The sequence below is a fragment of the Astatotilapia calliptera genome, chromosome 4, assembly GCF_964374335.1.
Source record: "Astatotilapia calliptera chromosome 4, fAstCal68.1, whole genome shotgun sequence".
Classification (NCBI taxonomy): Eukaryota; Metazoa; Chordata; class Actinopteri; order Cichliformes; family Cichlidae; genus Astatotilapia; species Astatotilapia calliptera.
Window position 1 is genome coordinate 22,606,726 of NC_137425.1, and position 27,503 is coordinate 22,634,228.

Below are 27,503 nucleotides of genomic sequence, written 5' to 3' on the forward strand. Positions count from 1 at the left end.
TAGGGACTATTCTTATCTTAAGTTCATTAGCCACCATTTGTGATAATATGGGGATACCTTGGAGCACATGACATACAGTGGGGCAAAAAAGTATTTAGTCAGCCACCGATTGTGCAAGTTAACCCACTTAAAATGATGACAGAGGTCAGTAATTTGCACCAGAGGTACACTGCAACTGTGAGAGACAGAATGTGGAAAAAAAATCCATGAATTCACATGGTAGGATTTGTAAAGAATTTATTCGTAAATTAGGGTGGAAAATAAGTATTTGGTCACCTCAAACAAGGAAAATCTCTGGCTCTCACAGACCTGTAACGTCTTCTGTAAGAAGCTTTTCTGTCCCCCACTCGTTACCTGTATGAATGGCACCTGTTTGAACTCATCATCTGTATAAAAGACACCTGTCCACAGCCTCAAACAGTCAGACTCCAAACTCCGCCATGGCCAAGACCAAAGAGCTTTCGAAGGACACCAGGAAAAGTATTGTAGACCTGCACCAGACTGGGAAGAGTGAATCTACAATAGGCAAGCAGCTTGGTGTGAAAAAAATCAACTGTGGGAGCAATCATCAGAAAATGGAAGACATACAAGACCACTGATAATCTCCCTCGATCTGGGGCTCCACGCAAGATCTCATCCCGTGGGGTCAAAATGATCATGAGAACGGTGAGCAAAGATCCCAGAACCACACGGGGGGACCTGGTGAATGACCTGCAGAGAGCTGGGACCAAAGTAACACAGGTCACCATCAGTAACACACTACAACGGCAGGGAATCAAATCCCGCAGTGCCAGACGTGTTCCGCTGCTGAAGCCAGTGCATGTCCAGGCCCGTCTGAAGTTTGCCAGAAAGCACATGGATGATACAGCAGAGGATTGGGAGAATGTCATGTGGTCAGATGAAACCAAAGTAGAACTTTTTGGTATAAACTCAACTCGTCGTGTTTGGAGGAAGAAGAATACTGAGTTGCATCCCAAGAACACCATACCTACTGTGAAGCATGGGGGTGGAAACATCATGCTATGGGGCTGTTTTTCTGCCAAGGGGACAGGACGACTGATCCGTGTTAAGGACAGAATGAACGAGGCCATGTATCGTGAGATTTTGAGCCAGAACCTCCTTCCATCAGTGAGAACTTTGAAGATGAAACGAGGCTGGGTCTTCCAACATGACAATGATCCAAAACACACCGCCCGGGCAACAAAGGAGTGGCTCCGTAAGAAGCATTTGAAAGTCCTGGAGTGGCCTAGCCGGTCTCCAGACCTCAACCCCATAGAAAATCTGTGGCGGGAGTTGAAAGTCCGTGTTGCTCGGCGACAGCCCCAAAACATCACTGCTCTCGAGAAGATCTGCATGGAGGAATGGGCCAAAATACCAGCTACTGTGTGTGCAAACCTGGTAAAGACCTATAGTAAACGTTTGACCTCTGTTATTGCCAACAAAGGTTATGTTACAAAGTATTGAGTTGTATTTTTGTTATTGACCAAATACTTATTTTCCACCCTGATTTACGAATAAATTCTTTACAAATCCTACCATGTGGATTCATGGATTTTTTTTTTTCACATTCTGTCTCTCACAGTTGAAGTGTACCTCTGGTGCAAATTACTGACCTCTGTCATCATTTTAGGTGGGGGAACTTGCACAATCGGTGGCTGACTAAATACTTTTTTGCCCCACTGTAGGTACCCTGCATTTGAAGCCACCAGAAATGTTAAATTATCCATGGGTTTTTCAGCAATGTATTCTACCATTCTGACAACATGTTCTTCAGGGTATCTTACATCCAACTTCTGCACTTGTGTTACTCCATTGCCTCACATGATACACCACAACACGTATACAGACACATATGCATGTCTCTGTTGTAGTTGATCCCTTATCTTTAATTTTTGGCAGCACGATGCAATGTTTTCTTCCAGTAGGTGCAGTAATAGTACAAGAAGAAGAATGTTAAAGGGTAATTGGTATAAATGTGAAAATTTCACCCTTTTAGCGTAAAATGAGCCTCATGAGGGTAGATTTATCCTAAATTGGGTTTTCAGCACTGTCAGCACTTGACAGTTATAATTTTGTAAAGACTGGCACAGCTGTGTTTAAGATGTCACCGGGCTGATTGCTGCCTTGACTAATAACATATCATCTCTGATCCTTGACAGCTCTTGACTAATCAGTGGCAAAAAAAAATACAGTATGTATGATAAAAGTTAGCAGCTCATCTCTATAAAAAGCTCACCACTAGCAAGTTTTCACCAGCTCCCAACTTGTTACACCCATGACAAATGACTGACAACCAACTACACAACTGCATTTAAAAAGTAACTGCAAACAGTAGATGCCATAATTTATGCAGAACCACTTATGAGACACCCACAGCACCAGCTTTGAACTGGTATAATCCCATTTAGTGAGCTGTACAATGACCAGAAAAAGGAGCTGTCGAGACAATGCAAGATTATTTTTTTTCACATAAACAAAAAGAAGCAACATTTAACATGGCGTTACAGCACATAGGAAACAAAGTTTAACACCTCCCCGACAAACCTCACAGAAGTCTGATGTTTTATTTTATTTGGGATTTTAGAGTTTCTTGTGTCTGTGATTATATGTATTTTAAACAAAGAGCTAATATCATGATAATTGCAGGTTCGGTGCTCTTGGCAGTGTCTTTTTGGTAGCAACATGTGGGAAAAGATTAGAAAACATTCTGTAACAAAATTAAGGATTTCTTATCAATTTTTGATCAATCAACCACTATCTTGAACAGATATTGTCCTTTGTAGTTTGTAGAGATGTAAAAATGACCTAAAGCAATTATATTACATGATTTAGATCCATGTCTTTGTTGTCCTTTTTGTCAGTGACCAAAAAGGTAACAATTAGCATAGCTTTTAAATCCACAAGGCGACCAGCATTTCTCAAAATGCAGCGGTAATATTATGACGGGGAACATTTTAATGCAAACCAAAGTCTTTCCTTTTAACTAATCAAGTAGCTTTTAGTGCTCAAACCTCACCAGCGAGTGAAACTGTTAGTAAAAAGCATGTGAAAATGAAACATGTCAGCAAGTCAAAACAGAGACAAACAAAATCCCCAGTGGGACACAAATCACTGTCTCCTGGCTAATAAACTTGTTTACTGCATCACCATCACACCACCCTTCAATTTAGGACTTTCTATGCCTTTTGAGATAGGAGTATTCTCTCTATGTAACTCAGTATTGTTCTGGCCCGTGCTTCAAGGCATGAAAGACAATAGCACCTGGTGTGCACCTCTGCTATGCCAGCAGCATCTGACAGAAGTCAACAAAAATGTAAAACAATAAAAGAATCAGGTAGGATGTGTTAAGTTTGTGCTTGTTTTTATGACTTATTGTTGCTTTCTTTGGTAAAATTTTAAATCTTGAAGTTAATGTATCTGTTTCCTGCTACAGTATCTGACACTGTGATCCATGTGGAGCAAAACGAGGTATTGAGCATTGTTAAAGCATGCTAACGACGGCGTTTCGCTCATGTTGTTTTTCTTGATTGTGCTGAGTGTGTGAATATGAGTGTTTGTGTTGCTACTGTATGGACATGTGTGTTTGCGTGTGTGTTGCAGATGGCTTGGGGAACCAGCAGCCAGTGGCAGTGTCACAAAGCATCTAATCAGGGTTAGGGTAGAAAAAGAGAAGGAGAAAAGGAAGAAGAAAAACACACATGTGGAGATGAGTGCAGAGTTCAGGGCATCCTTTTCATGCTGTCATCATGTCTTTGCATTGATTTTCCATGCTTACAAAATGTGACCCTGTATAGACCCTGTGCTCTGTAGCAAAAACAGATAAAGGGATACATTAATACTGAAAGTTTATAGATATAAAAATGTTATCCTCTTTCTTTTTCCAGTTGAAATTCTTGGATTTCTCGACATAACTGTAAACAAGTTACATAAATCATACTACACTTGATGTGAGTGAACAAAAAAATGTTTGTTTTTTTAAAAAAAGGAAGAAAATTATGTTTGTTCTTCATCAAAGTAACATCAGGCTCAGCTTCAAGCCCCTGGCTACAATTTTTGTTTTTGGGAACTGAAGCAGAACGCACGGTGTGTGTGTGTGTGTGTGCGCGCGTGTGTGTGTGTGTGTGTGTGTGTGTGTGTGTGTGTGTGTGTGTGTGTGTGTGTGTGTGTGTGTGTACGCTGTGCGCACATCAGGCCATGTGATGATCTGACCAATCAGCTCAACTTTTCAACTTGCGGCAAAACTTTATGTTTATGTCATGGTTGGCCACTGGGAGGAAGGGAGGGAGGGGAGGATGTTAGAAGTTGGAAGAACAACAGAAATGAACGGATGAGACGTGAAAACTGGGGAACGAAGCAAGAGAGACCAACAGTGGAAACAATGCTTGAAGGTAGAGAGAGGCAAAGGAGTGGAGCCAGAGGGAGAGCAAAGATGATAAAGCAAAGAAAAGCAAGATCAGGGCATGGGAAATAAATCGGAGAGTAACGTGGGGTCAAGGAGTAGATGTGAACTGAAGGTGGAAAAAGCTTAAAGAGCAGAAAATGGCAGGAAAAAGACAATAAGTTTATTTATCTCTTAGTTGTAATTTACCATCAGTCGTATCCATGATTTTCTTCTCATCTACCCATTTTTGATCATGTTAGTCTTTCTAGTATCTATTTTATTGTGATTATTATAGTTATCTGTGTCTGTCCTCTTTGTGTTATTCTATTATGAATTAAATTTTGGAGGTGGTTGTTTTTGAGATGTTCATTAAATGTTGTTTGTATTTAATACATTTTTCTTTGCAGCTAGTACTCCAATAATTAGCAAAGGATCTCGACTGCGAGGATGTTATCTCCAGTGTGATGAAAGTAATGAGGACATGTTCTGTCATCTTCCGAGAAAACACGGACAACTGGCATTATGAAAATGGTTACTGACAAAATATGGTGTCTTCGTTTAATTATTGAAAAGTGACTTGAAGCGTGACACCGAATGCATTCTTTATCACCATGAACCCAGACGACAAGTTTCCCTTGCTTTAACCACAGTGTTTATGTTGCATAAGCCAACCTTCCCCTGGGGACGCACGATACGTGGTGCTGGGTGCACCCACCATCCAGCAAAAAAACATCTTCCCCACATGTACCGACCGAAAATGTAGAGCTTGGGGAAACATTCCCGTGTCATCCAGGCAACAACTGTTCTTGCCCAGATACACGTATGAGTAGTACAAAAATGAAGCTAGAACAACTGCTTTTATCAGTTTATATCTATATAGTTTATATGGAAACTAAAACACCATATCTTTTACCTTTTTTTTAAATTTTGAGGTGTTTTGTGTGATCTCTGCATTTTCCTTTATAAAAGTTTTTGTTGTCTTTTATTATTATCTCACTCGGGACTGGATTTAGCTGGTTTTCTGCTCTGACCCACAGCTCTCTCCATTGTCATATTCTTCACTAAGGTTTAATAAAGTGCCTTTTATTTTATTGTAGTTAAAATAAAAGGACACACACACACACACACACACACACACACACACACAAACTGCCCCCACTATCCCCAGTCCAATAAAGATATTCTAAGAACCTAACATTGTTTTTGAATACACCTCAGAGGTGTTTCTAATGTTTGATCCATCCCCACCGAACAACCATGAATATGACATCGCCAAAGAGAACATACAGTTGAAACAATGTATTTTTTTTCAGTGCCCTCAAAAACTATGTTACTATTACCCCCTTTAAGATAACCTCTACACTGATCATTTTCACTTACTCACAACTGTTTTAGAAAAAAAATAGCAAATCCATCCATCAATCCATGATTTTAAACACTTTTCCAATTTAAGGTGTGTCTTGGAGTCTGTCCCTATTAAAGCTAGTGAGTAATGATCAGTAAGCTTCATCACAAATATTAAAATCTCAGATTCTCCTGTGTGCATGAAAAGTGCCAGTTTAGTTTCAGTTTATGTTTACCCTACATTTAATTTTCTGGAGTGGAGTTTTTTTTTGTTTTTTTTTTTTTAATTTCATCTAAATATGTGTGAACTTAAATCCAAAATATAAGTTTTGTATACCTGCCAATAGCTCTAAAGTTCTAAAGCTTTAAAAGTTTCTCAGTTTAGGTAATGGAGAAAAGAGGTCGTTGTTTTTCATTCTGAATATTTTATTGATGGATTCTCTATCTCTGGTTTGAAAATCTGCTCTGCCCTCGAACAGGGCACTGAACCCAGCAGCAAGCACAGCAAAATATCAAGTCCTTTGTGAAAGAGCCTGAACACAATATTACACTCCAGTGCTACACCGTAATATTGTGTTCATTTTTCATGGCTCCCCAGTTACTGTGCTCATACCTTACAGTGTCTGTGTCTTTGTCTGTGTTATATCCAGTTTATTACTAATCGGTTAAGTCCAGTGCCTTTGCTGTTTAGTTCACATCCCTAAATTAACGAGTGGATTAAAGAGTTTAACCACAGTTTATTACAGTAACCGAGCAAAACTCTCAGATGACTAGTTACAAGTTATAGTGCTGTGAAAAAGTATTTTAGATTTTAGCCTATTTGTCACACTTAACTGCTTCTGATCATCACACAAATGTTAATAATAAAAAGATAACCAGAGGAAATATAAAATGCACTTTTTAAAAAGCATTCCAAAATGGACCTGGTCCTATATAAAAAGTTATTTATTATTAGGCAGTCTGATTAGCGTGGCACCCTTGGGAGCAATAAATGCCATTACATGTTTTTAATAACTGGCAATGAGTCTTTCATTTTGGCCCACTGTTCATTCATGGTTCCATCAATTACAGCAAGTCGTCCATGTCCTAATGCAGCAAAGCAGCCTCGGACTATCACACCACCACCACCATGTTGTTTTTATGAATAGTTTTACTTCTGATATAACAGGATGCAAACCTCCTGAAAAGTTTTACTTTTTTCTTGCCGGTGCACAGAATATTTTCCCAGATGTCTGAGGGATCATCAATCATTTCTGGCAAATGTGAGATGAGTCTCTGTGTTCTGTTTGGTCAGCAGTGGTATTCTCCTTGGAACTCTAATATGGACGCCTTTGTTGCCCAGACTCTTTCTTATTGAGTAATCATGAACTCTGACCTTAACCGAGTCGAGTGAGGCCTGCTGTTCTTTAGATGTTGCTGTGGTTTTCTCAGTTTGTGGATAATGGTTCATGCTTCACTGGAGTCCCAAAGCTTTACAAATGTTTTTGTAACACTTTCCACACTAATAGATGTCAATGACTTTGTTTCTCAGCTGTTTCTTTAGATTGTGGCACGATGTGTTGCTTTTTTTTCAGCCTACTTGACTTTGTCAGACTGTCACACCCAGTGTTTGTGTCATGGTCACGCAGGCAGACCGTGCAGAGTGGAAAGTACTGGACCCAAATGCAGATGAACAAAACGTGGAAACTGAACTGTATCATAATAAAAGGCGTGCCTTTTATTGAGGCTGAAAAACAGAACATGAACCAAACACGGCAAACCAGATAAATGAGAAACTAATCACAAAAACCTAAACTGGGAAAACTAAATGCACAAAAACCAGGAACACTAGGAAATACATGAATACCTGAGACATGGGAGGTTAGCAGTGGATGATATGCAGGCGATCCAGCAACAAAGGGAGGAAGACAAAGGGCTTAAATACACAGAGGGATAATGAGGGAATGAGACATAGGAGGAAAGCACAGGAAGAAGCAAAAGTGAAAACACTAACATAGCACAGGAGACTATGCAAGTAAAACAGGAAACAAGGGACAATCACATAGACAGACTTGACGTTGAGACTACACTGACTGAGGAGACACAGAGAACGCAGGACACAGAAATAGCACGAAAACAGAAACCAAAAGACTAGAAATGATAAATAATTATTGAATAGAAGACTAAAAAATACTAGAAAACACAAAACACCGGTTCACTGACCCAGGACCATGACAGTTTATGTTTGAACTTGTGAATTCCTAATTGATTTTTGTTTTTGGAAGTGGTTTATTTGTTCCCTGTAGCATCCCCTTTCTCTACTCTAGTCTTCTGTGTTTATCCTAGTGTCTTCCAGGTTCAGTCATGTTTGTTTACAACTTTGGTCTCGTTTTAAGTCTTCGTTTCAGTCTTGATTTCCTGTTTTACTTTGGTAACCTTTTGTTTTCTCCTGTGTTCCGTAGTGTCTCAGTGTATCCATGTGTGTTTTTCGTCTCTCTGTGTCCCTTGTCTGTTTGTTTACCTTTCTGTCTGTGTTAAATTTGTCTCAGTCTCAGTGTGTGTTTCCTGTGCTATTTTGATAGTCCCTTGTTGCGTATATGTTATGTTCAGTTCAACTTCCCTTGTCATCTTTTGTTGTGCACCCACCTGTTTCCCCTTCCCTTGTTACCGTAGTGTGCATATGATGCCTTAACATTCATTTATCCTTTGTCCCTTCATCCTTTGTCGATCATCCTTCATGCTGTGTGCATTCTCACCCCCCAGTGTTTCCATCTTTCCTATTTCCTAGTTTTGCATGAGTTTAACAAGAGGACAATTACTCTTACACAGGGCCAGGTAGGTTTGGATAGCTTTTTTTATACTGTAAATGAACTTAGCATTTTAAAACTGCATTTTGTATTCACTCAGGTTATTCTTTTCCCCCTGTGATTTGATTTTATGGGCTTTATGGCTTTATTTGACAGTTCAGCAGTGAGTAGACAGGAGACAATAGACATCTGCATTTCAGCTGTAAGGCATGTGGGCATCAGCTCAAACAGCGAGTTAAACTAGCAGCCTACACAGGTCATCTTTGTCTAATATTAAAATTTGCTTGGTCTAAAAATTTAAGTGTGATGAATATGCAGATAGTAAGAAATCAGGAAGAGGGCAAGTGTTTTGAATGTTACTGAATGAGTACTTGAATGTTATTCATGAGATACTTAAATCTAAATGACTTTTTCTGACATTACTGTTTCTTTTTCAGCAATAAATCCCAGGCAAACCTGTCTTTGAACTTCAGTTATCATTAGTTTTCCTCTTTTTTCATCTGCTGTGTTTTTCTTCTTTAGAATGCCAGTGGCTGCTAGATTTGCATCTAAATGGGTTTAATGGCAAAGAATGAACGTCAATACACCTCAGAGCCATGTGGCTAGGAAACAGCTCACACTCAGACTGTGATGAATAGGACTTCAAGTGCGTTTAAAAATTTTATATAATATGACTTTGTTCTCAGTGTTTGTATTTAAGCCGTCTCATTCAGTTTTCTCTCTCTAGCTCCTTGTCTTTCCCATCTTTCTCTTCCACTATGTCATCCTTGTTTTCTTCTTCTGTCAGTCCCGCTGTCAGGGCAGTGAACTTCTGACATACTACGTGTGTCTTTGTGTATGTGTATGTGTGTGCGTGTGTTTGTGTGAGTTCAGATCAAAATAGGCTACATTTGAGAACGTCACAGTTTGAATTCACACCCTGAGGGAATGTATGTCCTTCTACCAAAAGAAACATGTACAAAGCCCTGATCAGGAGCACTTCACATAAACAGCCAAATGCACCTGTGTGGAAAAATAAACCAAAACGCATCATTTTAAACTATACACTTATGCAAATTCCCAGGAGGTAAATATGCTAAAGTTGCACTGTCACAGAAAGACAGAAGAAGGTGATAAAATGGCCAGCTTTAACACCTGTCACTCTTTGTCTCCAACAGTTTAACTTACTTCTTACACATACGCTGCACCACACACATGAGGCAGTCCATTACTTGTATTTTATTACAAGCTTTACATTAATTGCCTGATCAATACTTTAAACATACATGTAACTATTCTTTCTTCTTTTTGGAAGGACACATACCCAGAATGTGTAAATAGATTTAGTGACATCCACCAAGGAAAAGGTAGAAAAAATATGTTCTGCTCCATCTGTTATTTTACCTACTTTATATCGTACGAACAGAAAACAATAGTGAAAATAGGAGCTTTAACAGTGAGAAGGACTCAACTGCACACCTCATGTCTATGTGCAATGAAGACTGTAGGGTCCCTAAATGACCATAAATGTCTTTTAGGGGCTCCAATCACCAACTATCCTAACAGCTTTTTCATTTAAAAAATGCTTAAAAAATACTGTTAATTAACAAATTTTTCGCATATACTCCCATAGCGTAATCGGTTAATGAAATTTAAAGAAAGAAACAAAGAAACAAAAAAGCACATTCAATTCCTGGTCGAAAATAACTTTGTCTTTAGTTTCAAAGAACTGAAAATTAAAATTCAAATGCATGCACATACACAGGTGCCAGAGCAAATATAAGTGCAATATCCTATCAAAATTGGAGGCTAAACAGGAGGGTGTCTTATACAACCCCCCCCCCCCCCCCAAAATATATATATATATAAAAAATAATAATAATAAAAAAAAAATATATATATATATATATATATATATATATACAGTGGGGCAAAAAAGTATTCAGTCAGCCACCGATTGTGCAAGTTCCCCCACCTAAAATGATGACAGAGGTCAGTAATTTGCACCAGAGGTACACTTCAACTGTGAGAGACAGAATGTGAAAAAAAATCCATGAATCCACATGGTAGGATTTGTAAAGAATTTATTCGTAAATCAGGGTGGAAAATAAGTATTTGGTCAATAACAAAAATACAACTCAATACTTTGTAACATAACCTTTGTTGGCAATAACAGAGGTCAAACGTTTACTATAGGTCTTTTCCAGGTTTGCACACACAGTAGCTGGTATTTTGGCCCATTCCTCCATGCAGATCTTCTCGAGAGCAGTGATGTTTTGGGGCTGTCGCTGAGCAACACGGACTTTCAACTCCCGCCACAGATTTTCTATGGGGTTGAGGTCTGGAGACTGGCTAGGCCACTCCAGGACTTTCAAATGTTTCTTACGGAGCCACTCCTTTGTTGCCCGGGCGGTGTGTTTTGGATCATTGTCATGTTGGAAGACCCAGCCTCGTTTCATCTTCAAAGTTCTCACTGATGGAAGGAGGTTTTGGCTCAAAATCTCACGATACATGGCCCCATTCATTCTGTCCTTAACACGGATCAGTCGTCCTGTCCCCTTGGCAGAAAAACAGCCCCATAGCATGATGTTTCCACCCCCATGCTTCACAGTAGGTATGGTGTTCTTGGGATGCGACTCAGTATTCTTCTTCCTCCAAACACGACGAGTTGAGTTTATACCAAAAAGTTCTACTTTGGTTTCATCTGACCACATGACATTCTCCCAATCCTCTGCTGTATCATCCATGTGCTCTCTGGCAAACTTCAGACAGGCCTGGACATGCACTGGCTTCAGCAGCGGACCACGTCTGGCACTGCGGGATTTGATTCCCTGCCGTTGTAGTGTGTTACTGATGGTGACCTTTGTTACTTTGGTCCCAGCTCTCTGCAGGTCATTCACCAGGTCCCCCCGTGTGGTTCTGGGATCTTTGCTCACCGTTCTCATGATCATTTTGACCCCACGGGATGAGATCTTGCGTGGAGCCCCAGATCGAGGGAGATTATCAGTGGTCTTGTATGTCTTCCATTTTCTGATGATTGCTCCTACAGTTGATTTTTTTCACACCAAGCTGCTTGCCTATTGTAGATTCACTCTTCCCAGTCTGGTGCAGGTCTACAATACTTTTCCTGGTGTCCTTCGAAAGCTCTTTGGTCTTGGCCATGGCGGAGTTTGGAGTCTGACTGTTTGAGGCTGTGGACAGGTGTCTTTTATACAGATGATGAGTTCAAACAGGTGCCATTCATACAGGTAACGAGTGGGGGACAGAAAAGCTTCTTACAGAAGACGTTACAGGTCTGTGAGAGCCAGAGATTTTCCTTGTTTGAGGTGACCAAATACTTATTTTCCACCCTGATTTACGAATAAATTCTTTACAAATCCTACCATGTGAATTCATGGATTTTTTTTTCACATTCTGTCTCTGACAGTTGAAGTGTACCTCTGGTGCAAATTACTGACCTCTCTCATCATTTTAAGTGGGGGAACTTGCACAATCGGTGGCTGACTAAATACTTTTTTGCCCCACTGTATATATATATATATATATATATATATATATATATATATATATATATATAAATTACACCTCTTATATATATTACACCTCTTGATTTATGAATTCAGGTGCTTCCAGTCCTGTTACTTCAGGAGTACAAATTGAAGCACATATACATGTAGTCTCCCTCTTCAAGAAGACACATCCTCAGTTCAGTACCAGGAATAGACATAAATCCCTGGGAATGCTGTGTCAAGAAGTGCATCCAGTGTGAAAATCTGTGCCAAATTGAATATGCAGAGCCCTCCACTGTAGCAACTTCCTGCAAATACAGCAGTAGCAGTGTGTGTCCAAAGAGTTGCAAAAGCATGACAAAAGTAGCAGATGTTAACAGCACAGGGTCGCTAAATGTGCATAAACGTCAGCAACGCTCTGCTTGATCAATAACTGCCCAGTTCCAAACTTCTCCTGGCATTAACATCAGCACAGAGACTGTGTATCAGGAGCTTCGTGGCATGGGTTTCCATGGATGAGCAGCTCTCAATATCCTATAATATTGTTTGTTTGTTTTGACTTCTGTATTACCAGGCAACAGACCTCAAGATATTTGAAAATCCACCATTATAATGAAATATTGGAATGTTAGAAATCAGTGGTATAAAGCCAACAAAATACAAAAATGAAGAGAAATAACAAAAAAAAAAAAAAAACCACGCTTATTTAAAGTTATTTGAGGTGATCACCACAAGGAAGGCATCCTGTGACTTAGCAACAAAGAAAGAGACATACTGCTACAGACCTTCCCAGGTACAACCAATCAGCTGTGACAGACTTCTTAACAGAGTCAGACCTGGAAGACAGACAGCTGAGAGCTAGAGGAAGGTGGATGTAAGAGCGAGAGAACAGAGCTAGAGCAAGACTGCCACGATATTATCAAGGGTAAGCAGACGCAAGATCTATACCTATATATGAGCATTCATCTCCTTCATTAATGAAGTAAACATAACATTTGTATTTTAAAACAAACATGAAATGGCCATATTTATTTTATTTCTGTAATTGATCTGTATCAGACAAGATCAGGCGTGCTCAGGGTGGTATGGCCGTAAGCTGGGGCTTAGCTAATTAGCCCTGCGACAGACTGGTGACCTGTCCAGGGTGTACCCCGCCTCTCGCCCTATAGGCTCCAGCTGGGATAGGCTCCAGCGCCCCCCTGAAAAAGGATAAGTGGATGCGAATGGATGGATGGATAATCTATCTGTATATGCCAATCACTTCATATACTTGTAACAGTTATTGCTAGTGCTTATTATCAAATAATAATAATAATAATGGATTGGATTTATATAGCGCTTTTCAAGGCACCCAAAGCGCTTTACAATACCACTATTCATTCACTCTCGCATTCACACACTGGTGGAGGCAAGCTACGGTTGTAGCCACAGCTGCCCTGGGGCAGACTGACAGAAGCGAGGCTGCCATATCGCGCCATCGGCCCCTCTGGCCAACACCAGTAGGCAAGTAGGGTAAAGTGTCTTGCCCAAGGACACAATGACCAGGACAGAGAGCCCAGGGATCGAACCGGCGACCTTCCGGTTACAGATGCGATTCCCAACCCCCTGAGCCACGGTCACCCTAAGTAAGGTTAGTTAGTGTTTTCCAGGTGTTGTTTATGCAATTTGGTCTCTCCTGAGCAGAGAAAACTGAGAGGAAAAACTTCCTTCCCTTTAATTCAGTTATGTCTTTAGTTCTTAAATCTAGATGACAGGTGAGTGCCAAAAGTCTAGCCTCTGGAGATGCCACCTCAGGTCACCTTTCTGCTTGAGCACAAACAAGTACTCTCAGGTGTAATTTGGGGGGTTTAATATGTAACCACAGATCACTGTCTCCACTCTTCTCAAACTATTTTTCTTGAATTCTTTAGACCTCTGTGAACTTGGCTATGCAAGATTAATTTAGGCCAAACCACATTCATGTTTTATTCAGTTCTGCAATTTTCCTTACACTCAAACACACACACACACACGCGCACGCACACGCATACACACACGCACACACATACAGAAGAAAAGTTTAAGTGTGATAAATTATGTTTTGAATGGTGAGGAAACAGGCGACAATAAGGAAAAGGAACTAAATCACTGTTGGCATTCTCTCTACATCCAAAGGTGAAAGGGAAAAAAGAAAATTATAAATGTTGTGTCTTAAGCATCAACAAGTGTCTCTGGGGACAAGGAAGGCCAGGTGTTTCAGAATTTACCTCCATGAAGAGGAGGTATTTTATTTACCCTCCGGTTTACTATTTGAATAAATATAATTTGTTTCCCTTCTTCCACTTCCATTCCCTGTCTTTTCCAGAATGGAAACTATTTTGTCTTGATGGCCTTTAAAGCCTGGGTGCGTACTGTCAGTGTTTAAATTGCATAAAGGTGCTGATCCTGCTTTCTGAGGAGTGCATCAGCACCGTGATACTTTGACCATGCTTTTTGTATCCCCTTCACATAACAGATTTTCTAAAAATGGTTTTACTTTTTATGAAAACTTGGAAAAACCCAAATATATATATATGAGAAAGCAATAACCTCTGCTTTGTGGTAGGTGTAGTTGAGTTCTTACTCAGCCTAAATGTGGGTGATTTTACAGCATTTAATAAAAAAAAGGGTCAAGATCTCAGTTGAGCAGGCAGGATTGCTACTCTGTCTGGAATATAATGCACCGCACTTGCAGAAAAGTCTCCCAAGCAGACTGTCATGGTAATGCTTTCAAAAGCATGCTTTCTTTAGAAAATAACATTGCAACATAGCCTAAATGTTGCATCAGTGTGTTCTGCCTGTTCACATCTCACGCCTCACTGTTGGCTTTGTGTGCCTAGGTTGAAATATAGATTATCTATCTTGAAGCCTCATTGAAGTGCACTGCATAAGCTGTTTTCTGGTAGCTGTAGAGTGACAGCAGACAAATATACAAAGGGAGGAAAGTCCATCATCTGTTGCCACTGCTGTAACCAATGGGGGAACCGCAGAAGCATTTTTTCGGTATATCACATGTAGCAACTTAACAATGAGTGGTAAGACACATGAATAAGTATTTAACATGCATAAGGTATAGTTCATGTAGCTGGTAAGTTAATTTTGTGACTGCTAAAATGTCACAAAGTGTGAAACACAGTTTACTGTGTTGAAACTAATAGAGTAGCTTTAAAAGCACTTGGCATATAAAATTAGTGTAAAAACAGCATCTGTGCTAAATCTCATAAGGCAATAGAAGCGTTGCTGTACAGTAAAATTTGTTTCTCAGGACCCGCTGTGTACCTTGAGATTATAACAAAGCAGTCCATAAGGTTGTGGCAGGAAGCATTACAATAACATTTCTTTAGAACTGCTTCTTTAGTCATCAGTGTCCGCTGGATTTATTGCATTAGGATATAAACGTTTCTTCACTTTGCTGATGATGTTATAAATAAGATTTGTGAAACTGCAAAAACACTTCCTGTAGAAAACTGAGCAAAGAAAAAAAACATGAAAAGATAATAGATGTTTCGAATGGCACAAATTACATAATTTATTAGAAATTAGAGACTCTTACAGACTAATGACAGAAACTAGGTATCTGCCCAGGTATCTCTAAGTGTTCTGATGGTCTGCTTCTCCAAACTAATGAAGTCTCCAAACTGAACTTATCTGGTATGGTCCTTCCACGTGCTTAGTAGCATGTGGCCTCAGTAGGCCACTATTTGTTAAATAAATAAAATGTTAAATTGCCAATATGGGCGTTCTGTTTTTTCAGACTTTATTCAATTATCCAATCCAATAAACAACACCAAACAAGAGTCAGCAGCAGAATGACCTGGTTGGCATTGGCAGAGTAGATGGGGGCATTGTTACAACAGAGAAATAATCAACCAAACACAAATGTCTTTACTTTTTCTGCTAAGTTTAAAAAAGATAGATAACACCAGCATTCCCAGAGAAAATACTTTATTATTTGTTTTAAATGGCAAAAAGATAGATGTGCTTCAGCAATAATCTGTTATCACTGCAGTTTAGAGTGAAGCACAATCACAATATATAAAATCCAATAACACTCAGAAACCAGAGCTCGAATTACATAATGAAAACCACTTGCAGAATAAAAACAAAACAAAAATAATAATAAACTACAAAATGAAATGCCAAAGGTAGCAGACATGTTCCAAACACAACAATATTAAAACCAGTGGAGTAGGAAAAGCTCTGCTCACAACATCAGAAAAACAGAGGATCAAACACCGGTTACAAGAAACAAGTTTGGCACAGTGCTGAGGATGCAAACAAAGGACTTTCCATCTGGTGACAAACACCAACAAAGACCAGAAAAGGAGCAACAGCCTTTCCTCAATACCTCTTACAAGATGATGAGTCCCACAACCTTTAAAGATACGACAAATGTGGTGTTAAAACATCTCCGTGGTGGGGCGTGGTTTGTAGCTCAGCTGCAGGGGAGGTCTGGAGCAGTGGGTTCAGGGTGTGGTGTCAGAGGAGGCTGCCCCACACAGCTGTTCTGCAACACCTGGCCATGCCTTCCTATCAGGAGACTGCCAGGACCTGATGGGAGCACCATGTGCTGTGGGGGACAAGGCAGCTGGAAGATGCACAAAAAAAGAAAATATTGTAGCTAAAGTGTCCATGTGCCAATAATCAGGGGTGCGCATAAGTGTTCCGCAGGTGCACATTCGCTGTCAAAATAAAAGACGCGCACCAGATAAGAAGTTGCAACGCACGTTTGTGTACATAAGATTTTCTGGAGGAGGGCAGACATTTGTTTAGAACTCTTAAAGATGTCGCATTATTACAGGAGCTGGTCATGCAATGAAGTTCCCAGAGCAAAGGTTTGGTGCTGATGTTAATGTCAGCCATAGTTTGGAACTCTGTCCATGTCTGTGTGCACACGTTAACCTTACCGCACTCAGCTAAAACTCAAAGAGGCTACGATTTTTAAAAATAAGCCTGAGTGCAATATTCAGGTTGCTTCTTAGTGTTACTTGTTTCTTGGAACTTTTTCATCTCTCTATGTCTATGTTTTGCTGTATTTGCTCTTTGACTACTTACTTCCAAGACTTATTTAGTTGTGTACCCAGCCTTCTTTTCCTGAGTGTCATCTCATGTTTTTGCATTGCCTGTCTTTACTTGTCCGTACTTGGTTTTTACTTCCTTTTTTTTTGGTTTGGATTTGTTGGAATTCAGTGCATTTCTGCATTTCTGTGTACCTGAACTCTGCAACCTTTCTTCCTATTATTTGATTATAATAACACTAAATATATCCAAACACAAACTTGCTAGCCAATTGTTGTGTGCCTTTTATTTATCCTTATTTGGGATCATCACTTGTGACCTACTTGGAGTGAAACTGTGGTTCTTTATGTGATGTGAGGTTAAAAATAACCCTGAGAGAGAAAAAAAAACACACGCACACACAGACGTACACACTCAGAGAGAGAAAGAGAGAGGAACCCTGAACAATCAAATCCAACTGTAAATTCTTACAAACACACATATTTCGCACAAAATTCCAGACTGCTGACCACAGTGATTCCCTAAGCAGCCTCATACTCATCATACACACTCATACACATATTGTCAAACTGCACACTCACAAGGATGGTCCAAGGAAAGCCATATTGTTACACAGAACACAGGGATGCAGGCAAACATGCACAAAGCAATGCATTCATATACAAAAGAGACACACACAAACACAAAATATTGGGCATTCACATGCAGGAAAATGTATCTCTTTCCTTGTGCGAGTGTCAACCTTTGCTTCATTTCCTTTGACATTCTCTTCCTTTCTCTTTTCCTCCAACTGTGCATCCCTTTCTCCCTGACCCTGTTATCTTCTGGAGCATCCCAAAGAGGAGGGGGGATAAGGAAGGAGCAAATGCTGTACAGTGTTGCTTCTCTTCTCCTTTCTTTCTTTCATTCTGGCTTTTGCTGAAACAGGAAAAGCTTGGAAATTCTTCTTTAAATCAGTTTAATGTTAAAGTTTACTAAATGGTGTCTTCGCTTCGGTAGAGGCAGCAAAGAGCCTGACTGGGTTTTGCGAGGACCTGAGGCAAGCGGAGAGGTGATCTTTAGTTGAGGAAAATGAGTGATGTTAACTCCACAGTAACTGAACAGTGTGACAGTTATGTACAACTCCTACTTTAAATCTTAAAATTTAAATTACAGAAAAAGACCTGCGATCACAATAATCAATCAATAAACTCTTTTCTATTTCATTCTTTTGACCAAAGCCTGCATGCAGCATGGCAAATCCCATATGGAAAAGATATATATAAATCTTATAAAGTTTGTATCTGTCTTGTGTGAAACTTGTATGAAAAGCATATAAGAGTGAAAACAGATATAAGATGCCTTGAAAAATTATATAATGAAACTTGTATGTTTTGGATACTTACTAAAACAATGTATGAAAGTAATGCGAAAGTGGCCACTTTCATGAGTAAATCATGTAAGTCTTATATGATTTACTCATGAAAGTGGCCACTTTCATGAGTAATCACATATAAGTTTTTACTATTTCTTTTCCGTATGGGATATGCTTTCAATTCTGCACAGGATCAAGTTAAGAGAAACAATTCATGATTTATGGACAAGTGTGTCATTATTCAGCAGTGCCTTTACAAACACTGGGGATTAACAATAACCAACCTAGTGGGTAATCTTCTGTGCTCAATCTCCTACAACCATATCAGAATTGCATTGAGTGAATCCCAGTACAAACCACGTATTTCCCACTGCTGCATTATACTGGTGAAAAATCATAACTGTGCATATAAAACACTGGTCAATTTTAGCTTTTTAGCCTGATTTAAATGCTACAGGGAGTCAGCTACAACCATTATAGCTATAAAAGAATATTATTTCTCTATATTTGGTGATATATTTGGTTCTGGAGAAACCAGCAGCAACCACGCTAGCACAGAAAAGAGTATTAGAGACGACAGGCAATGATCAAGTCAAGCACAGCTCGGAGGGAAGAACTGGGATGAAAGTCAATTGCAAAGCAGCAGACAAAAGCATCTTGAAAAGTATTCTCTTGATGAAAAGAACAATTGGATACATAGAAGTTTGTGAGCTGTACCATCAGGGCTGGCTTTGATATTGAGATCTGCTGGGATTCTGGCAGAGCTTGACTTGATGGCCTGGCTGAACTAATGCAAGGCTCATTTTGGGGTTTAAACCCATATAGAAAATAAAAATCTTCCAATAGTAAATGTTTGCTCTGTACATTTGGGTTAAAACCCAAGCAGGGCCCATCTGTGAGGAATTTTATATGCTTTTTCTTCGTATAGTTGTGCAGGTTTTCTTAAGAGGTCCAGTAGGTTTTTGTTTCTGGGACAAAATATAGATTGCTGAATATGCCATATAGATCTCAACCTATAATTTAGAAATGTTTTAAATACAAAGCAACGTTTTCTTAATTAGTACCTAATTAAATTTAATTCAATTCAATGCAGTGTAAATCACAACAACAGTCACCTCAGGCCCTTTACATTTATATAATATACAATGGATAATTACATTATATTATTTATATTATCTTTAACTTTAAAGAGAAAACCTCAACAATAACCACCTTGAGCAAGTACTTGGTGACAGAGGGAAGAAAAAACTCCCTTTTAACAGGAAGACACCTCCAGCAGAACCAGGCTCAGGGAGGGGCAGCCATCTGCTGTGACCAGTTGGGGGCGAGGGAACAGAAAACACAAGAGAGCCAGAGTTTAATAATAACTGATGTTTAAATGCAAAGTGGTGTATAACTACATAGAGAGTGATAAAAGAGTGAAGAAGAAACACACAGTGCATCCTAGGAAGCCCCAGCATCCTAGGCCTATTGGAGCGTAACTAACTTAGGGGCCGGGGTTAATTGATCCAGCCATAACTATAAGCTTTATCAAAAGGGAATGTTTTAAGCCTAACCTTAAAAGTAGACATGGTGTCACGGAAAAGAGGGACCCAGGCGCGGTTCTTGCTCACAGAAACACAGTGCGTTTATTTACAGTGAAACAGACAAGTCCAACAATCCATTCAAAAGTGCAATTTTCCAATCGTGCTCGTCCCTTGCTCCCAGTGCGTTCCGTGTAGTAACTCCCTTAGTGTGTGTGCTCCCCAACTCGCTTCTCCGCTCGCCCCTCCTGGAGGAAGAAGGAAAATCCAGCGTTAGCCACACGCTAGCCGAATAACACACTCACACTGCTCGCACAGACTATACCAGTTCGGAGTAATAATCCCACGTCGACTGTCGCCGTGAGTCCAGGTTAAATACCCCTTTCTAGCCTGGAGGAATGATTACCAACCACTGGTCAGGTAATCAGCTGCAGGTGGGCCGGCAACAGCGAAGAGGGACTCCCAATGACGACAGTCGCCAGGACACGCCTCTCCCACGGCGCGCACTTCCGTAAACAACCCCGAGGGCCAGGGAGGGAGAAGCAAACACATATACAGAAAACATAAACACAAGCAGGGTCGTCCGGAAAGGGCCGTCCAACCGTGACAGTACCCCCCCTCTAATGGGACCTGGCAAACTTGTCCGGATGCCGGCGGCGGAATTCTCTCACCATGCGATGATCGAGAATGGCAGACTGCGGCACCCAAGAACGTTCTTCCGGACCGTACCCCTCCCACCCACCAAAAACTGAAAGCCCCTACCGCGGCGCCGGGCATCCATTATGCGAGTAATGGAATACGCCGGGGCGCCGTCGATAATCCGGGCGGGTGGCGGGGGCCCAGGGGGCGGGCACAAAGGGCTGGTCCGGACGGGCCTAACCTGAGAAACATGGAAGACGTTATGTACCTTCATAGCAGGCGGAAGGGCCAGCCGGACCGTCACCGGGTTCAGGACCTCCTGGATGGCAAAGGGGCCAAGAGACCGAGGGGCCAGTTTCTTGGACTCAGTCCGAAGAGGGATGTGCTTGCTGGAGAGCCACACCCGCTGGCCGACCTGATAATCCGGAGCAGGAGTGCGGCGGCGATCCGCCAATGCCTTGTTCCGCTCGGCCGTTCTCAGGAGTGCTGCGCGCGTGGCCCACCAGACCCGACGACAGCGCCTAAGGTGGTGCTGGACCGAGGGAACCGCCAGCTCTCCCTCAGAGATGGAGAGGAGAGGGGGTTGATACCCCAGCGATGCCTCGAAGGGCGAGAGTCCAGTCGCTGATGACGTGCTGGCGTTGTGGGCATACTCCACCCAGGCCAACTGCTCGCTCCAGGTCGCTTGGTTCGATGATGCGACGCAACGCAACATGGCCTCCAGCTCCTGATTGGCCCTTTCGGTCTGACCATTAGTTTGGGGGTGGAACCCGGAGGACAAACTGACCTGAGCTCCCAATTCTGCACAGAACTCCTTCCAAACCCGCGAGGTGAACTGAGGGCCACGGTCGGAAACGATGTCCTGGGGTATGCCGTGGAGCCGAAACACATGGTGCGTCAGTAACTGGGCCGTCTCCAAGGCAGAAGGGAGCTTGGGCAGAGCAATGAAGTGGGCAGCCTTGGAAAAACGGTCAATAATGGTTAGAATGGAGGTGTTACCTGCAGAGGGAGGCAAGCCGGTGACGAAGTCCAGGGCGATGTGCGACCATGGGCGTTTTGGAGTGGGTAACGGTCGCAGGAGGCCAGAAGCAGGCGAGTTGGTGGTTTTGTTCCGTGCGCACACCGGGCATGCCGCAACATAGTTCTGGACATCGAGAACAAGAGAGGGCCACCAAAACGAACATCGTAGAAAGGAGACAGTGCGATTTTTACCTGGGTGGCACGAAAACTTGGCAGTATGTGCCCAGTGAATGACCTGACTACGCGCTGTGGCCGGAACATATAGTCTCCCTTTCGGGCCCGTGCCAGGGTCGGGCTCCTGTCGCTGGGCGTCCCTGACCACCTTTTCAATCTCCCATGTTAGTGCACCCACAATGCAGGTGGGGGGCAGGATGGGTTTTTCCTTCTCGTCCTCATCGGTCACGGGTGCGAACTGGCGCGACAACGCGTCTGGCTTAGTGTTCCTAGAACCGGGCCTGTAAGTAATGGAGAAGTGAAAACGAGTAAAAAATAAGGCCCACCTGGCTTGTCGGGCGTTGAGGCGCTTGGCTGCCTGGAGATACGCCAGATTTTTGTGGTCCGTCCACACCACGAAAGGCTGCTCAGTGCCCTCCAGCCAATGTCGCCATTCCTCAAGGGCCCACTTGATGGCGAGCAACTCCCGGTCGCCCACGTCGTAATTTCTCTCGGCCTGAGACAACCTGCGGGAGAAGAACGCACAGGGATGCAACTTGCCGTCGATCCGTTGGGAGAGAACCGCCCCCACGCCCGAATCGGACGCGTCCACCTCGACGACGAAAGGCCGGCCGAGGTCCGCCTGGACGAGGACCGGAGCCGAGGAAAACAGGTGCTTGAGCCGATCAAACGCTTGCTGGGCTGCGGAGGACCACTGGAAAGACAACTTAGGAGAAGTTAGGTTGGTTAGAGGAAGGGCTACCTTGCTGAAATCCCTGATAAAGCGGCGGTAGAAATTGGCGAAGCCCAGGAACCTCTGCACCTCCTTGCGGGTCTTGGGAATAGGCCATTCCACTACGGCTTTGACTTTGGCCGGGTCAGCTCGCAAACGCCCCTGTTCCACAATGAAACCCAGAAAAGAAACAGTTTCCACATGGAACTCACATTTCTCCGCTTTCACAAAAAGGCGGTTCTCCAATAGGCGCCGTAGAACCAGACGTACATGGTTGATGTGCTCAGTCTGCGACCTGGAAAAAATCAGAATGTCATCCAGATACACGAAGACAAAATGGTTAATAAAGTCCCTGAGCACATCATTAATCAGGGCCTGGAAGACCGCAGGGGCGTTAGTGAGACCGAAGGGCATCACTAAGTATTCGAAGTGCCCCAGGTGGGTGTTCAAAGCCGTCTTCCACTCGTCACCCTTGCGGATGCGAACCAGATGATAGACACTCCGAAGATCCAGTTTGGTGAACAGGACTGCCCCCTGTAATAGTTCGAATGCCGAGGCCAGCAGGGGGAGTGGATATTTATTCCTAACAGTGATCTTGTTCAGCCCTCGAAAGTCAATGCAGGGACGCAGGCTCTTATCTTTCTTCTTTACAAAGAAGAATCCTGCTGCTAAAGGCGAAGTAGATGGGCGAATAATACCTGCGACCAGAGACTCCGTTATGTAGCATTCCATGGCCTCGCGTTCCGGTTTAGACAGACTGTAGAGCCGACTTGCTGGCAGGGGAGCGCCTGGGAGTAGGTCGATTCCACAGTCGTAAGGCCGATGTGGAGGCAAAGACAACGCCTTACTTTTGCTGAATACCTGGCCGAGGTCGTGGTAGTCGGCGGGCACCAAGGAAAGGTCGGGGGGTGAGGAGCTTTTCGCAGAGGCGGTCCCAGGATTGTCCGGGACAGCGGCAAGTAAACATTGTTCATGACACCGCGTGCTCCAGCCAGTTACACACCCTTTGGCCCAGTCGATTTGGGGGTTGTGATGTTGGAGCCAAGGAAATCCCAGTACCAGTGGGGTGTGGGGGGCTTTGAATACCAACAAACTGATTTTCTCAGAGTGATTTCCCGAAATAATGAGTGTAACCTCCTGAGTGCGATGTGTGACGGAGGCTAGATGGCCGCCATTTAAGGCTGAGACCTTCAGGACCTCTGGAAGGGGAAGTAGGGGCAGGCCTAAGATGTTGGCTAACTCCTCGTCTAGGAAATTTTGTTCAGAACCAGAGTCAATGAGTGCGCAGCAGGAGTGAGTGAGGGAGTGAGACATTAATTTAGCAGGGCAGCTGAGGTGAGGGAACACTTTTGTTGTGGCGCCCGCCAGTATCCCCACAATTACTGACGGGCCGACTCTTTTACTCGGTCTGGGCAGGAGTCAACAAAATGTCCTCTTTTTCCACAAAGAAAGCACTCACCAGTCCGTTGTTTGCGCCCCAGTCTAGAGGAGGAAAGCTTGGCTCCGCCGAGCTGCATGGGTTGCTCTTCATCCCCGTGTTGCTCCTCCTCACTTCTCCACATCAGAGTAGGAAGGTCCCTAGATGTACCCGTGCCCCCAGCAGGCCGCCGACCATCCCCGGCTCTTCTGCCGAACTCCCGCATGTGGTCGTCTAAGTTAATACACATATTGATTAGAGCAGACAAAGCTTTAGGCAGTTCCTTGGTTGCTAACTCACGCTTAATATTCTCATTAAGGCTGTTGAGGAAGGCTCCACGCAGTGCTTTCTCCTCCCAGCCCGACTCCTCCGCCAGGATCCAGAACTCCACGGAAAAGTCAGCAACACTCCTCCTACCTTGCTTCAGAGAAAACATGCGATGACCTGCAGCATCCGAGCTAGCGCCTTTATCAAACACACAGCGAAACTTGCTGAGAAAGACGTCATATGACACAGAGGGCTGGGTATTTAAAACTGCCTGAGCCCATTGAAGCTCCCGCCCAGTCATAAGTTGCACCAAATAAGCGATTTTAGCAGAATCAGAGGCAAAGGCACAAGGTTGCTGTCTAAACACAAGAGAGCATTGCGTCAAAAAACCCCGGCTCCTCCCCAACTCGCCGTCAAATTTTTCGGGTGCGGGGAGTGAGTACTCCCGCTGCCGCGGTGGAGGTGAAGGAGGAAGCGGACAGGCTGCCGCGGCTTCCAGCGAAGGGGCGGGCTGCGTTGGAGCCGTATTAGGTGAGGAAATCAACATACCTTTAAGCTCTGTCATGGCTTGCAGAAGCGCGGTTTGTTCCTTTGAAACGTGCTTCAGCATTTCCTCATGTCGCTCCAAAACCTCCGCTTGGATAGACAGCTGGCGTGAAGCAGAATCCGCTGGGTCCATGGTGGTGGGATTATTCTGTCACGGAGAAGAGGGACCCAGGCGCGGTTCTTGCTCACAGAAACACAGTGCGTTTATTTACAGTGAAACAGACAAGTCCAACAATCCATTCAAAAGTGCAATTTTCCAATCGTGCTCGTCCCTTGCTCCCAGTGCGTTCCGTGTAGTAACTCCCTTAGTGTGTGTGCTCCCCAACTCGCTTCTCCGCTCGCCCCTCCTGGAGGAAGAAGGAAAATCCAGCGTTAGCCACACGCTAGCCGAATAACACACTCACACTGCTCGCACAGACTATACCAGTTCGGAGTAATAATCCCACGTCGACTGTCGCCGTGAGTCCAGGTTAAATACCCCTTTCTAGCCTGGAGGAATGATTACCAACCACTGGTCAGGTAATCAGCTGCAGGTGGGCCGGCAACAGCGAAGAGGGACTCCCAATGACGACAGTCGCCAGGACATGCCTCTCCCACGGCGCGCACTTCCGTAAACAACCCCGAGGGCCAGGGAGGGAGAAGCAAACACATATACAGAAAACATAAACACAAGCAGGGTCGTCCGGAAAGGGCCGTCCAACCGTGACACATGGTGTCTATGTGCTGAATCCAAGCTAGGAGCTGGTTCTACAGAAGAGGGATCTGAAAACTGAAGGGTCTGCTTCCCAATCTTGTAAACTTTCAAACTGTTTCCTATTTTCTGAAAGAAAAATAGGTGGAACTATTATTAGTAAACAACAACAACACCTGAACACCCAGCCCAGGAGAGTAATGATGCAATCAAGAACAACTAGGCTTTTATTATTATTGTCATGTGACTGGCTGCAAATAGCTCTCAAAATTATGTCTGAAAAATGTAGTTCATTGACTTGATGTCTCTTGGCTGTAAGGGGGAGATTTCAGCTCAGCGCAGTCACACAGTCATAGTGGTGCAACCATACACACAGCAAAATTTGCCCTCTTGATGCTGTGACATTTCCGTCTCTGGTCTGTGGCTGTAACACTGCGGTGACTGTGATCGATCAAAAGTTGTTGTTATCACAAGTGTAATCATTTATGAATGTACTACAAGGGAGTATTTATCCATTTGCATCATTATTAAAACACAATCATCCAAAGAACAGACATAATTCAGCATCTTCAAGTTAAAAATCCATAGAAAGTAAACAAAGAGAGACACAAAATCTGTTTTGTTATTTTGTTTTATTTTAGTAAAAGTAAAAGTTTAGTAAAAAGGTTTAACAAGATCCAAATTTGGACCATATCGTAGCTTTCACATGTTAGAAGATATGTAAGTCTTACAAAAGATACTACAGGTAAAACATAGACAAGCTGCAGATGTTAGACTGTGTATCGTGCTAACTTTGTAGATCATTGGAGCAATGATCTGTATAGAGATGGATGGATGGATGGAGATATATTTTATTTTGAGAAAATAATCACAGCCACATTAACAAGGCCAAGCATAGACACTGTAATCATAAGGGAGAGTATCTCAGTATGGAGAACATTCAGGTCTGCAATAACTTTTTAACAAGCAGTTACTCTCTGTATGTCATTAGCAAACACATTCAAAGAAGCAGATAAATACAGCAGATTTACTGTGGAGACTATTTTATGAGAAACAGCCACTAGTATAATAATCATAACCAGCCTAACTGAGCTCTAACTGCAAAAGCAATTCACAGTCTTCATTAGCATTTAGCTCCTTATCACATAGCACCCACTCCCCCCCCCCCCCCCCCCCAACACACATGCATACACACACACACACAGATGCACACAGTCGCACATTTTAAGATCCTATTCCAAATGATTGGCCATTACACTGTAATTGCAGATTACACAGTAACGGTAAAGGAATAAAACTGTCAGCATCATTTATTTGCACATGCCCATTATGTACACAAGACACACAACACACACCCACGCATACACACACGCATACAATGCTGAAATCCACACATGCATGCATACAGGTGAAACACTTCCATCCTTGCATATATGATACTACATACATATACATACATATATATATATATAAAAAAAACACCCAGCACGCCCATATATATATATATATATATATATATATATATATATATATATATATATATATATATATATATATATATATATATATATATATACATACATGAGGAAGAACAACAAATGTCTGAATGACACTGAGGTTTTGTCCCTGCGTCATTTTAGCTCCTCTTATCTGTGTACTTTTTTTTTGTTTTGTTTTGTTTTTTTGTGTCCCGTTTGGATCTTTAGCCGGCCAAGAAAGATGCCAAGCAGATTTATTTTACCAAGTGGATCATCATGGCCTTGCCATATTGGTCCATTTGATTGACCTTTATTATAATTATGAATTTATTTTATTTTCGGTTGCTACAAACGGGACAGACATGACTGGGGGATAGGACAGGGAGAAATAATGAAAGAAAGAGAGGGAGAGAAAGAAAACCAAAGGGGAGAAGAGACGGTGAGAAGGGGGGGAAGAAAGAAAAACAAAAACAAACAAAACACCTGGATCACCTGTATGGAGAAAAAAAACAGAAGAGAAAGCAAACAACAAAGAGCAACATAATTTATTTGTGTACTTTTGTGTATGCTTCTGTGCATGTTTGGATGTCCGTGTGTGTTTTCTGCCCACAAAACAATGACTTCTGACACCCTTTTAGCCCCTGTA

The 27,503-nt window shown here is 42.4% G+C and overlaps 2 long non-coding RNA genes across 2 annotated transcripts; both read right to left on the bottom strand.

Annotated features, from left to right (window-relative positions):
- Window positions 1-19,995: 19,995 nt before the first annotated feature.
- LOC145428574 (uncharacterized) lies at window positions 19,996-20,535 on the bottom strand. Its single transcript, XR_013908866.1, has 2 exons — window positions 20,239-20,535; window positions 19,996-20,161 (listed from the first exon to the last, which is right to left on the bottom strand). It is a non-coding gene; the product is annotated as an uncharacterized LOC145428574 (long non-coding RNA).
- Window positions 20,536-24,869: 4,334 nt separating this feature from the next.
- On the bottom strand, window positions 24,870-25,267 carry LOC145428477 (uncharacterized). The gene is made up of 2 exons (XR_013908768.1): window positions 25,113-25,267; window positions 24,870-25,035 (listed from the first exon to the last, which is right to left on the bottom strand). It is a non-coding gene; the product is annotated as an uncharacterized LOC145428477 (long non-coding RNA).
- Between the last annotated feature and the right edge of the window lie 2,236 nt (window positions 25,268-27,503).